This window comes from Arvicanthis niloticus, chromosome 3 (assembly GCF_011762505.2).
Source record: "Arvicanthis niloticus isolate mArvNil1 chromosome 3, mArvNil1.pat.X, whole genome shotgun sequence".
Classification (NCBI taxonomy): Eukaryota; Metazoa; Chordata; class Mammalia; order Rodentia; family Muridae; genus Arvicanthis; species Arvicanthis niloticus.
The window spans coordinates 10,227,336-10,239,568 of record NC_047660.1 but is presented as its reverse complement, the minus strand read 5'-3'; positions in this window follow the sequence as shown (position 1 = coordinate 10,239,568).

The window sequence follows — 12,233 nt, the reverse complement described above, 5'->3', positions numbered from 1 at the left end:
AGACATCTGGGGCCAGATGGTTTCAGTGCAGCATTCTTTCAGACCTTCAAGGAAGACCTAATACCAATCCTCTTCAAGCTATTCCATCGAATAGAAACAGAAGGAACACTACCCAATTCGTTCTATGAAGCTACCATTACACTCATACCTAAACCACAGAAAGACCCAACAAAGAAAGAGAACTACAGACCAATCTCTCTTATGAATATTGATGCAAAAATACTCAATAAAATTCTCGCAAACCGAATCCAACAACACATCAAAACAATTATCCATCAAGATCTAGTAGGCTTTATCCCAGGAATGCAGGGATGGTTCAATATTTGGAAAACCATCAATGTAATCCACTACATAAATAAACTCAAAGAGAAAAACCACATGGTCATCTCACTAGATGCTGAGAAAGCATTTGACAAAATTCAACATCCCTTCATGTTAAAAGTCTTGGAAAGATCAGAAATTCAAGGCCCATATCTAAACATAGTAAAAGCAATATACAGCAAGCCAGTAGCCACCATCAAACTAAATGGAGAGAAACTTGAAGCAATCCCACTAAGATCAGGGATTAGGCAAGGCTGCCCACTCTCACCTTACTTATTCAATATAGTACTGGAAGTCTTAGCTAGAGCAATTAGTCAACAAAAGGAAGTCAAAGAGATACAGATAGGAAAGGAAGAAGTCAAAATTTCACTATTTGCAGATGATATGATAGTATACTTAAGTGACCCTAAAACTTCCAACAGAGAACTCCTAAACCTGATAAACAGTTTAGCAATGTGGCTGGATATAAAATCAACTCAAACAAATCAGTAGCCTTCCTCTATTCAAAGGATAAACAGGCTGAGAAAGAAATTAGGGAAATGACACCCTTCACAATAGCCACAAATAAAATAAAATATCTTGGAGTGAATCTAACCAAGCAAGTGAAAGATCTGTATGACAAGAACTTCAAGTCTCTGGAGAAAGAAATTGAAGAAGATCTCAGAAGATGGAAAGATCACCCATGCTCCTGGATTGGCAGGATTAACTTAGTAAAAATGGCTATCCTGCCAAAAGCAATCTACAGATTCAATGCAATACCCATCAAAATTCCAAATCAATTCTTCATAGAGATAAAAAGAGCAATTTACAAATTCATTTGGAATAACAAAAAACCTAGGATAGCGAGAAATATTCTCAACAATAAAAGAACCTCTTGGGGAATCACCATTCCGAACCTCAAACTGTACTACAGAGCAGTAGTGATAAAAACTGCATGGTATTGGCACAGAGACAGACAGGATGATCAAAAGAACAGAATTGAAAACCCAGAAATGAACCTGCACACCTATGGCCACTTGATCTTTGACAAGGGAGCTAAATCCATCCAGTGGAAAAAGGACAGCATTTTCAACAAGTGGTGCTGGCTGAACTGGAGGTCAACATGTAGAAGAATTCAAATTAATCCATTCTTATCCCCTTGTACAAAGCTCAATTCCAAGTGGATAAAGGACCTTCACATAAAGCCAGATACACTGAAACTAATAGAAGAGAAGTTGGGGAATACCCTTGAATACCTAGGCACAGGGGAAGAGTTCCTGAACAGAACACCAACGGTTTATGCTCTAAGACCAAGAATTGACAAATGGGACCTCATCAAATTGCAGATCTTCTGTAAGGCAAAGGACACTGTCAACAAGACAAAATGGCAACCAACAGATTGGGAAAAGATCATTACCAATCCTCCATCTGATTGAGGGCTAATATCAAATATATACAAAGAAGTCAAAAAATTAGATGCCAAACAACAAAATAACCCCATTAAAAATGGGGTACAGAGCTAAACAAAGATTTCTCAACTGAGGAAACTCGAATGGCCGAGAAGCACCTTAAGAAATGCTCAACATCCTTAGTTATCGGGGAAATGCAAATCAAAACAACCCTGAGATACCACCTCACACCAGTCAGAATGGCTAAGATCAAAAACTCAGGTGATAGTAGATGCTGGCGAGGATGTGAAGAAAGAGGAACACTCCTGCATTGTTGGTGGTACAACCACTCTGGAAGTCAGTCTGGCGGTTCCTCAGAAAATTGGACATAGCACTAGCTGTGGACCCAGCTATACCACTCCTGGGCATATACCCAGAGAATGCCCCAACAAATAACAAAGACATATGCTCCACTATGTTCATAGCAGCCTTATTTATAATAGCCAGAAGCTGGAAAGAACCCAGATGCCCTTCAACAGAGGAATGGATACAAAAATGTAGTACATTTACACAATGAAATATTACTCAGCTATTAAAAATAATGAATTCGAGAAATTCTTAGGTAAATGGATGGAACTAGAAAATATCATCCTGAGTGAGGTAACCCAATCACAAAAGAACACTCATGGTATTTACTCACTGATAAGCAGAGATTAGCCCAAAAATTTGAAACCACAAAGATTCAACTACCAGACGAAATGAAGCTCATGAAGAAGAAAGAACAAGTGAGGATGCCTAGGACTTTCTTAGAAGGACCCAAGGGGGCAAATATGGAGACAAAGTGTGGGACAGAATCTGAAGGGGGGGTTGAATGGAGACCATTCCACCTGGGTATTCATTCCATGGGCAGTCACCAAAAATAGATGCTGATATGGATGTCAGGATGGGAAAGCTGATAGCAACCTGATAAGGCTGTCTCCTTAGATGTCCCCCAGAGTCTGACATACCCAGAGACAGATACTCGCAGCTATCCATTAATCTGATCAAAGGTTCCCAATGGAGGAGTTAGAGAGTAAACTGAAGGAGCCTTAAGGGCTGGTGGCCCCATGAGGAGAGCAACAATACCAACCAGCCAGAGCTCCCCAGGGTCTAAACCACCAGCCTAGGAGCACATATGGAGAGACACATGACTCCAGCTGTATATGTAGGGGAGGATGGCCTTGTTGGGCATAGTTGGGTGACAAGGTCATCAGTACCTTGAAGGCTGAGCATTGAGGGGGGGGGAATCTGAGGGTGCGGAGGGGAGCTGGGGGTAGGTGGGTAAACACCCTCATAGAAGCAGGAGGAGGGGGGATGGGATAAGGGGTTACTGGGTGGTGAGGGAAATGCGGTTAGGGGATGAAATTTGAAATGTAAGTATTATATCCAATAAAAGAGGGGAAAAAAAAAAGAAAACCAGTTAGAACCAACATTCTTAATAAAATGTCAGCCCACTTAAAAAAAAAACTATCTTGATACTAAAATTTGTTTTGAGAATTGTATATTGCAGAATGATTAGCCTTGGGGTATCTACTCAACAAGCAAGCTGGGCAGACCTGCTCAAACCTCTGAGATCCGGGATCTCCATCTGGAGGCAGTGAAGACACAGCACCAGAGGATTGTCAATTTGCTCTTCCCCCCACTCCTCTTCTAATATCTCAACACCCATAATCAGCTTGAAGAAGCTAATGAAGAGTCAGCACCCCTATTCCCTGGGCTTGGGGACTAAGGTGGTAAATGTTGGACTGTCTTTCTAGAAAAAAGTAGTGGTTTTGTGGGAATAGAGAGGATTAGCTAGGGGTTAATTGCATAGCCATAACCTATTAGTAGAAATCTGTATAATTAATATCAAGATGAAGATATAAATTCTTAAATGGCACCAATTTACTTTGATTACAAATTTTAAGGTTTTCATTGGCATGAGCCTCTTAATGATAGAAGAGTGAGATGAATATTGTTACTCTCATAGGCATTGTACCAGTATAACACATTTAGGAATACAAAGCTTAGATCCAGTCCATCTTTAACTTTTTTTAAACTGATTTGTGATGGTTAGTCAGCCTGTGAGTTAAGGAACTATAGCAAATTCATGGCTTGGAGTTTATTATAAGGGTGTTCTCTATGTTTTATTTAGAAATAGCTGAGTGGAGTTAACAGGCAACAGTCCAGATTACCTTACATGGATAGTTGGTTTTCAAAACATCAGAAATCCTTAGAATTGACATCACAAACATTTCAGTATTAATCTTCATTTTCATTAGAGACCTGTCTGCTCTGGACAGCTTTCTATATTGAATTTTAAGAAGAAATTGAGCATCCTTGGAGTTACTCCAGTTGTGCTGAGACAGCCACTATGCAAGAATTGCCACTTTCCTTCTACAGACAAGTTACTGTCCAGATAAAGACATACTTGCAGAATAGTTGACTGATTATATCTGCCTAGACAGAGTAATCAGCCCTTAATAATTCTGCAGCACTAAGGTCCGTCAGATGATCCTGGGCCAGAAGGCAGAAGAACAGATGCTCCAACGTTTTGAAGTAGAGCGAGTATCCAGGTGTTCAGAGGTCTCTATAAATTGGCTAAGTTTTAGAAGCTATGCTTTGTGCTTCCCACAATTATAGCTAACTCAATCATTCTGAATTTCTGACGGGGTTGAAAACTTATAGCTTCATAGCCAATCCTGGCTATTTACCTTGAGAGAAAAGATTTGAGTGGATGGTCGTCAGCTGACATTCATCCTAAAGCCAGGTTCAGAACTAAATGTTTTAGTTAGGATAGATGACAGAGGTTCTGGTTAGTCAACAAAATGTTGGACTAGGTATGAGGACTATCTTGTACCTCACTGGTACAAATTGGCATAATTATGCTCTAATTGTATTTTGAGAGAAAAGTTTCATTTTAACAGGAAGGGTGATATGTAGGAGGAGCTAAGGTGGGAGGAGTACTGAGAGGAAGAGAAGGAGTAAGAAGAGGAGGAGAAGAAGGAGAGGAGAAGCTAGCTGATGAAAGTGAGAAAGAGGGGGGAGACAGGGAGGCAGATGTTCATGTATCTCCACCAGTCAAAGATAGTTGATATATCTAGGTTGGGTAGTGGGTTACACCTCTGATTGAGCATTACCAAACTTATAAAGCCCATGATTAACATTTAAAAAAAATGTATATGTGCAAAAAGAAAGAGGGGGCAGGGATAGGGGTTTTCTAAGGTGGGGAATGAGGAAAGGGGATGGCATCTGAAGTGTAAATAAAATATCTAATAAAAAATAAATTAAAATAAAAGTTGGAAATTTAAGAGACTCGCTCTTGAACTAGTTATTCAGTTGTAATAGTCACTGTCTTAAAGTTCCTATTGCTTGAAGAGATACTATGACAAAGGTAATGCTCATAAAGAAAAATATTTAATTGAGGGCTGACTTACAATACAGAGGTTTAGTTCATTATCATTATGGGATGTGGGGCAAGGGAGCGTATGGATAGCATGATGCTAAAGAAGGGCTGAGAATCTTACATCAGGATTCTCAGGCAGAAGGAAGAAAACCTAAACCATTGTAAGTGGCTTGAGCTTCTGAAACCTCGAAGTCGACTCCCAGTGACACACTTCTAATGAGGACACAGGTCTTAATAATGCCAACCTTATGGGTCCATTTTTATTCAAATCACCTCAATCAGAGAAAGTAGTTCTGATTAATAAAATAAAAAACGTATGCATACTTTGACATGGGAGTACTTGTTTAAAGACTCTCATTACTGAAAATGTCTAAAGGTTCAGAAAACAAGGTGATTTTCTATCAACTGCTAGATAATTTGAATAATTTGCAAGTTGTGAACTCAAGTATTTTCCTGTAATCATGAGCAGAAAACCAAGAGAAGCCAATAAGCCTGCCAGAAGCATAACACATTAAAAAGGTCTTTATTACTTTGCCATTTATTTACCTGGAAATATTTGTTTTTCAATCCAATTAGCCCCAGCAAACAAAAATTAAGTAAAAATTCTTTAATCTGCTATAAGGCATTATTTTCTTTCAAAAGTTCTATAACTGACTTAGTTACCCAAATATTTTGGAAAAAAAAAGATAGTGATTTTACTATTATCTAATGCTGATTCGATGTACTCATCAGTAAAATAAATGATAGATAGATGAGAGGTAGATAGATAGGTTGATAGATGATAGATTGAGATATATGATAAAACAGAGTATAGATGGATATAGGTGATTGATATATAATGATAGATATATTTAAATGTTGGATATATATATATATATATATGAGAGAGTATAAATGAATACCATTAAGAAAACAAAAGGTAGAATCATTATCTTGAGTATTTATTCTGAGTTTACTAAATATCAAAAATGATCACATCAAGAAATCAATGTTGAAAAAGATTTGGAAAAATGGTCATTATAAGCTGGTGAAAGTAATTAAAAAGCAACAGACATTTTATAGATATGAAATTTCATTGTAAAATAAAATCATTATAGTGTATGAGACCATAATCATATGCTTGCTTATTTATCTAGAGGAATTTGCTTCAATTCTGTAAAAAAAAAATAGATTCCAGTGCTAAAACTGACATGAAAAAGACTAGTAAAGGAACTTATGGCCCATAAATGTATAAGTAAGTTGAAATGCATATACCTAATTCAAAACAATATAGGTCAAGCCAAATAGGATATTCTTTTATTTGCTGTAAGATCAATGAATCAAAAGAGCATAGGGTTACATAAAATAAACCAGGAATAGATAAAGACACCATTGATATGGTTTAGACTCCTGGAAGAGGAGAATAAAATGACACTGACAAGAGTCAAATACAGGCAACTAGCATCTGTAGTCACAGTACACACATGTAGTCACAGTAGGCACATGACCTGATACTGCAGAGTGTTTGAATTCTAAATCAGAGACTTTCAACAAGCTAAACAAGAAAACTTTAACATATTCTCACCATAAATTATTAAGTATCTGAAATAATAGAATGACAATTATTCTTACTTGACAATATAACAATGTATACATGTATTAAAGTATTTCAAAGTCCAAAATATATACAATTATAAACAAAATAAAAAGATGTATTTAAGCAAGGGATAAGTTGAAATGGTCTCTAGCATGTAAACACATTATAAATTAATTGCCAGGAATTTAGTTATTTCTTGGAAATAATGCTATGACTTTTCATATTTACAATGATAAACCTCCAATGGTAATAACCTATATTCTTTCAACTCTTTCCATTCACAAATTGAGATGCTTGAAAAGAAACTAGATTCTGAAGGGCAATCTTAAGATTTTGCTTCCACAAGTATCTTGGGAATTTGAGACAAATCTGCTTTGATATATCCACTATGTTTGTTTGTTCGTTTGTCTTGTTTGTTGGTCTAACTAAATATAGCTTCTCTTCTTTGAAACCTTTTGTTTGTTTCTTTGTTTGTTTGTTTGTTTTCATCAGATATATTCAAATGCAGTAAAATATCTGACCAGTTCACTGGGAGCTATGGTCTGAGTAATGTTCTATACTCTAAACAAATGTACAATTATTCTCTACTTGTCTGCCAGTAATTATTTTTCATATATTAGAATCTCTACAGATAGTTTCTATCATAAGTCTATGATCCCAGATAATTGTTGCTGAAAATATATTTTAAAACACAAGCATCACTATCTTATCTAAGAATGTGTGATATATAAACTTTGTCACAACTTTTTAGGTCTTGACATTTATCTCAATTCTTATTTTATTTAATTCTCAATTAAAATGGTTTTAACTGTGACTAGGAGAAAATATACTTTGCGATAGATCGTACTAATTGTTTCCTTGATAGGATTTGCAATATTGTACTGAAGCCTCTGATCACAACTCATAATTGCATTAACTCCGATGGGAAAACTCACACTCAGAGAAGGCAGAACAGTCCTGTAGGCTGGGGTCCTGAACTGCATGAAGCATAGAGCTCTAGATATCATAGCTCTCTGTGAACCTCTTGTGGATACATATGAGAGGGTGCCTCAAGCCCCTGATGTCAGAACTTCTCCCCTATGATGGACCAACATAAATTCTTCTCAAATGTAAATAGCTTTTGTCAGGTATTTCATCATGGTACTTGGAAAAATAATGAAATAAATTTAAATGTTCTTAATGAATCTTGCTTTGTCCTCTTTTCCTTACTATTATTGGTCATAATGAGCCAAAATGGTACCATCGGGGGATAAGGATTACTTTCTGTAATCTACCAGATTTTGATCTAATTACTTCTAAATCAGATTTACTCTAACTTTAGAAATAATTGAGCTACCTTTTTCTGAGGATCTAAATTTCAGAATGGAATGCTTTTTTGGGTCCTTTGGTTAAATGTATGCAGTAATGGTATGTACCAACAAGACCCTGTTTCTTCACAGTTTGATTGAGGGAAGAAACTGGCTCATCATAAATATTAATCATCTGATAAGCAATTCTTCCCAATCCACAAGCAATGAATTTCTATTTCATGGTGTGTGCTGTTGTATGTCACTGGAGTATATCTAAAGGTGCAAGTAATGATGTCTTAATTGAAAGAGAGCAATTAACTTTATTTTAGTTACTGCCATTCAAACAACCTTGGCAAAACTTAGATGGTTGAGTTCAGAATTTTAGGATTTCAGGAGCAGCATGCTTGAGTGATATGCTATAGTCTTTCTCAGACTATTATTGCTTCACAATAACCACATTTATAGGATAGATAAGTTGTATGGTATTTATGGTTAACAAGGCCACTAAAAATGGGATTGAAATGTTAGGCTATTTTCTGCATAAAGGGAGCTAAATAAATAGTATAGTGGAAATAATCATTGAAATAACAGTAATCATGATTTACGAATTTCTTCTGAAGAAGTGATGAAGTTCATTCAGGTTAAACCTTGGTAAAATTTGTTATTGAGATTTGTGCAAAAATATGCTGTTACATACTGAGCCAAGGAACCAAAGGGAGGAATTGCCTAAATCCCTTGGAAGAGATGAAAGACATTTTCCAGTAATGAGTAGCTGATCACACATTGCTCAGGACCATCATTAAGACATGAATATCAATTTGTAAGAGACTTCTTATTTCTCAGGTGCAGGGTGTACACCTCAGATATATGTATGAATCTATTGAGAAAAAGATGAAAAGATAATTTCAGAAAGAAGAAAGCGATAGTATAAAAATTTATAAAAAATGGAGGAGGTTACCAAGGACTTGGGAAATAAATTAACAGTCTGTAGGAAATGCTACACCATCATTAACTTTAGTATCCTTAGGCATTAGAGTGAATGGAAACAAATGTTTAAGATAGCAATAATTACTAAATAATTTAGGAAATGGAAAAAAAAATTATGTCACCTGTAGTTACCCACAAGAATTATGTGTTAAGATTTGTCCAAATATGTGTAAACAGAAAAAAAGTGCAAAACAGGGAAAAATTCTCCTGGTTCAAACAACTCCCCGTGTTGAGCTTGCTGTAACATTCCGGAGAAATTAATACATCATTGTAATGTTACCCAAGATTATTTTTTCATAGTTTAATTTCACAATATTAAATTTCAGCCCATCCAGTATATGTATACATACATAAATCTTGTGTACACCTCTTGCTTTATATACATGTGAATGGTGTCCACAGTTCCAGGAAAGCCATGAGAATGTGGGAATGAATCCCAATAGGTAAGAGCAAGATACTTTATTACTAAAATTCATATAAGCTTTATGGTCTTAAAAATATGTTTGTTTCTCACTGGTGAAATACACAAAAATCTTACATAGTGTAAATAATCTTATAACATTTTGTTTATTAAATTCTTTATTTGATATTTATATGCCAGTAGACATCAATATCAAGTATTGATACATTCTTCTTTCAGAAAATTTCAATTAATTATTTTGAGATAAAGAAATGATTGTTCTGTTAGGTTATACTATATATTTATATAAAGTCTGATTTGAATTCAAATCAGACTTTATATAAATATATATTGCTATGTTAAATATTCACACATATATTTATGCACATGAAAACATATATATTCAGTTTGAACAATTCAGGTTATCATTAACTGAATATACCTTAAGTAAAATAGAATCTATTTTTTGTAAATTTATGTCTATGAATAAATTGTTTTGTTAAAAATATGTGAAGCATCCATAGTAGTATCTTGCATTTCATGCATTTTCTTAGATACATATATCTTCTCTTCTATATTCAAATTTCAGAAGCACAGTATTTATTTTATTCATTTAATCAGCCTCTTTTGTATTTAAAGGATGTGAATGTCTTATGAAATGAATATATATATATATATATTTTTCCAATGAAGCAGTAATCAATGAGAAAAAAATCCTGCAAGTTATATAAACTACACCTCAATTTTACATAAAAGTGCTTTGTATAATTAATCAAATTTCTGTTTTGTTCTAGCCAACACGTATTTGAGCATAAATAAATAAACTTATTGTCAAACACCCCTTGGAGAGATACAGTGTGCCAAATATTTAAATTAATGTTAGGTGCACACTTAGCACATTTGTATTTTTCTCTGGCTAAGCTATTTGCCACCCATTATTAGAGGCATAGAACTGGGTATTGTGAATTTTTAGTTCATCTTGGCTGTTTTTTCAGCTGCACAGATGCTGTTCAGCACAGATGTACTTTAAATATCCTGACATATACTTCTGATTTATATAAATTTTGCATCCAGAGAATTTTGTAATTTCTATTGCTATCAGGTGTTTAGAAATGATGCTGGTGACTGTTAAGAACTTAGAATGTGATATTTCTTCTGGTCCACAACTGTGCCCAGGAGCAGATCTTGTGCTCTAATCTCCTGCCCACACCCAGAGACAGCTTGACTCCCAGGAGTTCTTAAACCACCAGGCTCAAAGGTGAGTCCCTCATCCTGCTCCCCAATACCTGGCCTAACTGGGACCCTCTATGTCACCACCTTGGGGCCCTGAGGACACAGGATGTCTTGTCCTGACTGAAACACATCTTTGTTCTAGTTCAAAATTGTGCATGGGAGCAGATCTTGTGCTCCTTCCTTCCTGCTTTCACACCCAGAGTCAACTTGGTTCCTAGGAAGTCTGCCATAGCTAGGCTCACAGGTCAGGTGCTACAGACCCCTCCCAGGCTGAGAAAAAGCCTAACCCAAATAGACCAACCAAAACCAGGCTCTCAGGAGCTGCATGCTCTAGTCAGAGACAGCAAAGCCAGTTGACACCATAGATAATCAGATAGCAAGAGACAACTGCAAGAACATAAACAACAGCAACCAATGCCACTTGGCAACATCAGAACCCAGTTCTTCCGCCACAGCAACCCTGGATACCCTAACAAACCTGAAAAATAAAATTCTGATCTAAAATCTCATCCCATGAATATGATACAGGACGTTAAGGAAGACATAAATAACTCCCTTAAAGAAACACAGGAGAAGACAGGTAAACAGGTAGAAGCACTTAAAGAGAAAACACATAAATCCCTTAAAGTAATATAGGAAAATACAAACAAATAGGTGAAGAAATGGAACAAAACCATCCAGGATGTAAAAATGGAAATAGAAACAATAAAAAAAAAATCAGAAAGGTAGACAACCCTGAAGATGGAAAACCTAGTAAAGAGATCAGGAGTCACAGATGCAAGCATCAGCAATAAAATACAAGACACAGAAGAGAGAACTTCAGGTATAGAAGATATTGTTAAAACATCCCTTCCTATCCTTCTCCCCACCCAAATACAAAGTGCAAGAAGCTTTTAACCCAAAACATTTAGGAAACTTAAGGCACAATGAAAAGACCAAAGCTAAGAATAATAGGTATTGAGGAGAGTGAAGATTCCCAATTCAAAGTGCTGGTAAACATCTTCAACTAAATCATAGAAGAAAACGTCCCTAACCTAAAGAAAGAGATACTTAAATACGTGCAGGAATCTTACAGAATGCCAAATAGACTGGACAAGAAAAGAAATTCCTTTTGTTACAAAATAATCAAAATGCCAAATTCATAGTACAAAGAATATTAACGGTAATAAGGGGAAAAAGTCAAGTAACATATAAAGGCAGACTCTTCAGAGTTATACCAGACTTTTCAAAAGACACTCTAAAGGACTTGGACAGATGTCATACAGACCCTAAGAGAACACAAATGCCAGTCCAGGTTACTATACCCTGCAAAACTCTCAATTTCCTTAGATAGGAAAACCAAGATATTCCATAAAAAAACAAATTTATACAGTATCTTTCCACAAATCCAATTCTACAAAGGATAATAGAGGAAAGACTCCAACACAAAGAGGAAAACTACACCCAAGAAAAACTAAGAAATTAATATTCTCAAAAAACCCCAAAGAACAAACCCACAAAAACATAATTCTACCTCTTAACAAAAATAACAGGAAGCAACAGTCATTGGTCATTAATATTGTCCAGCATTAATGGACTCAATTCCCCAATAAAATGACATAGGTTACCAGATTGGATATGTAAACAGGACCAAGCA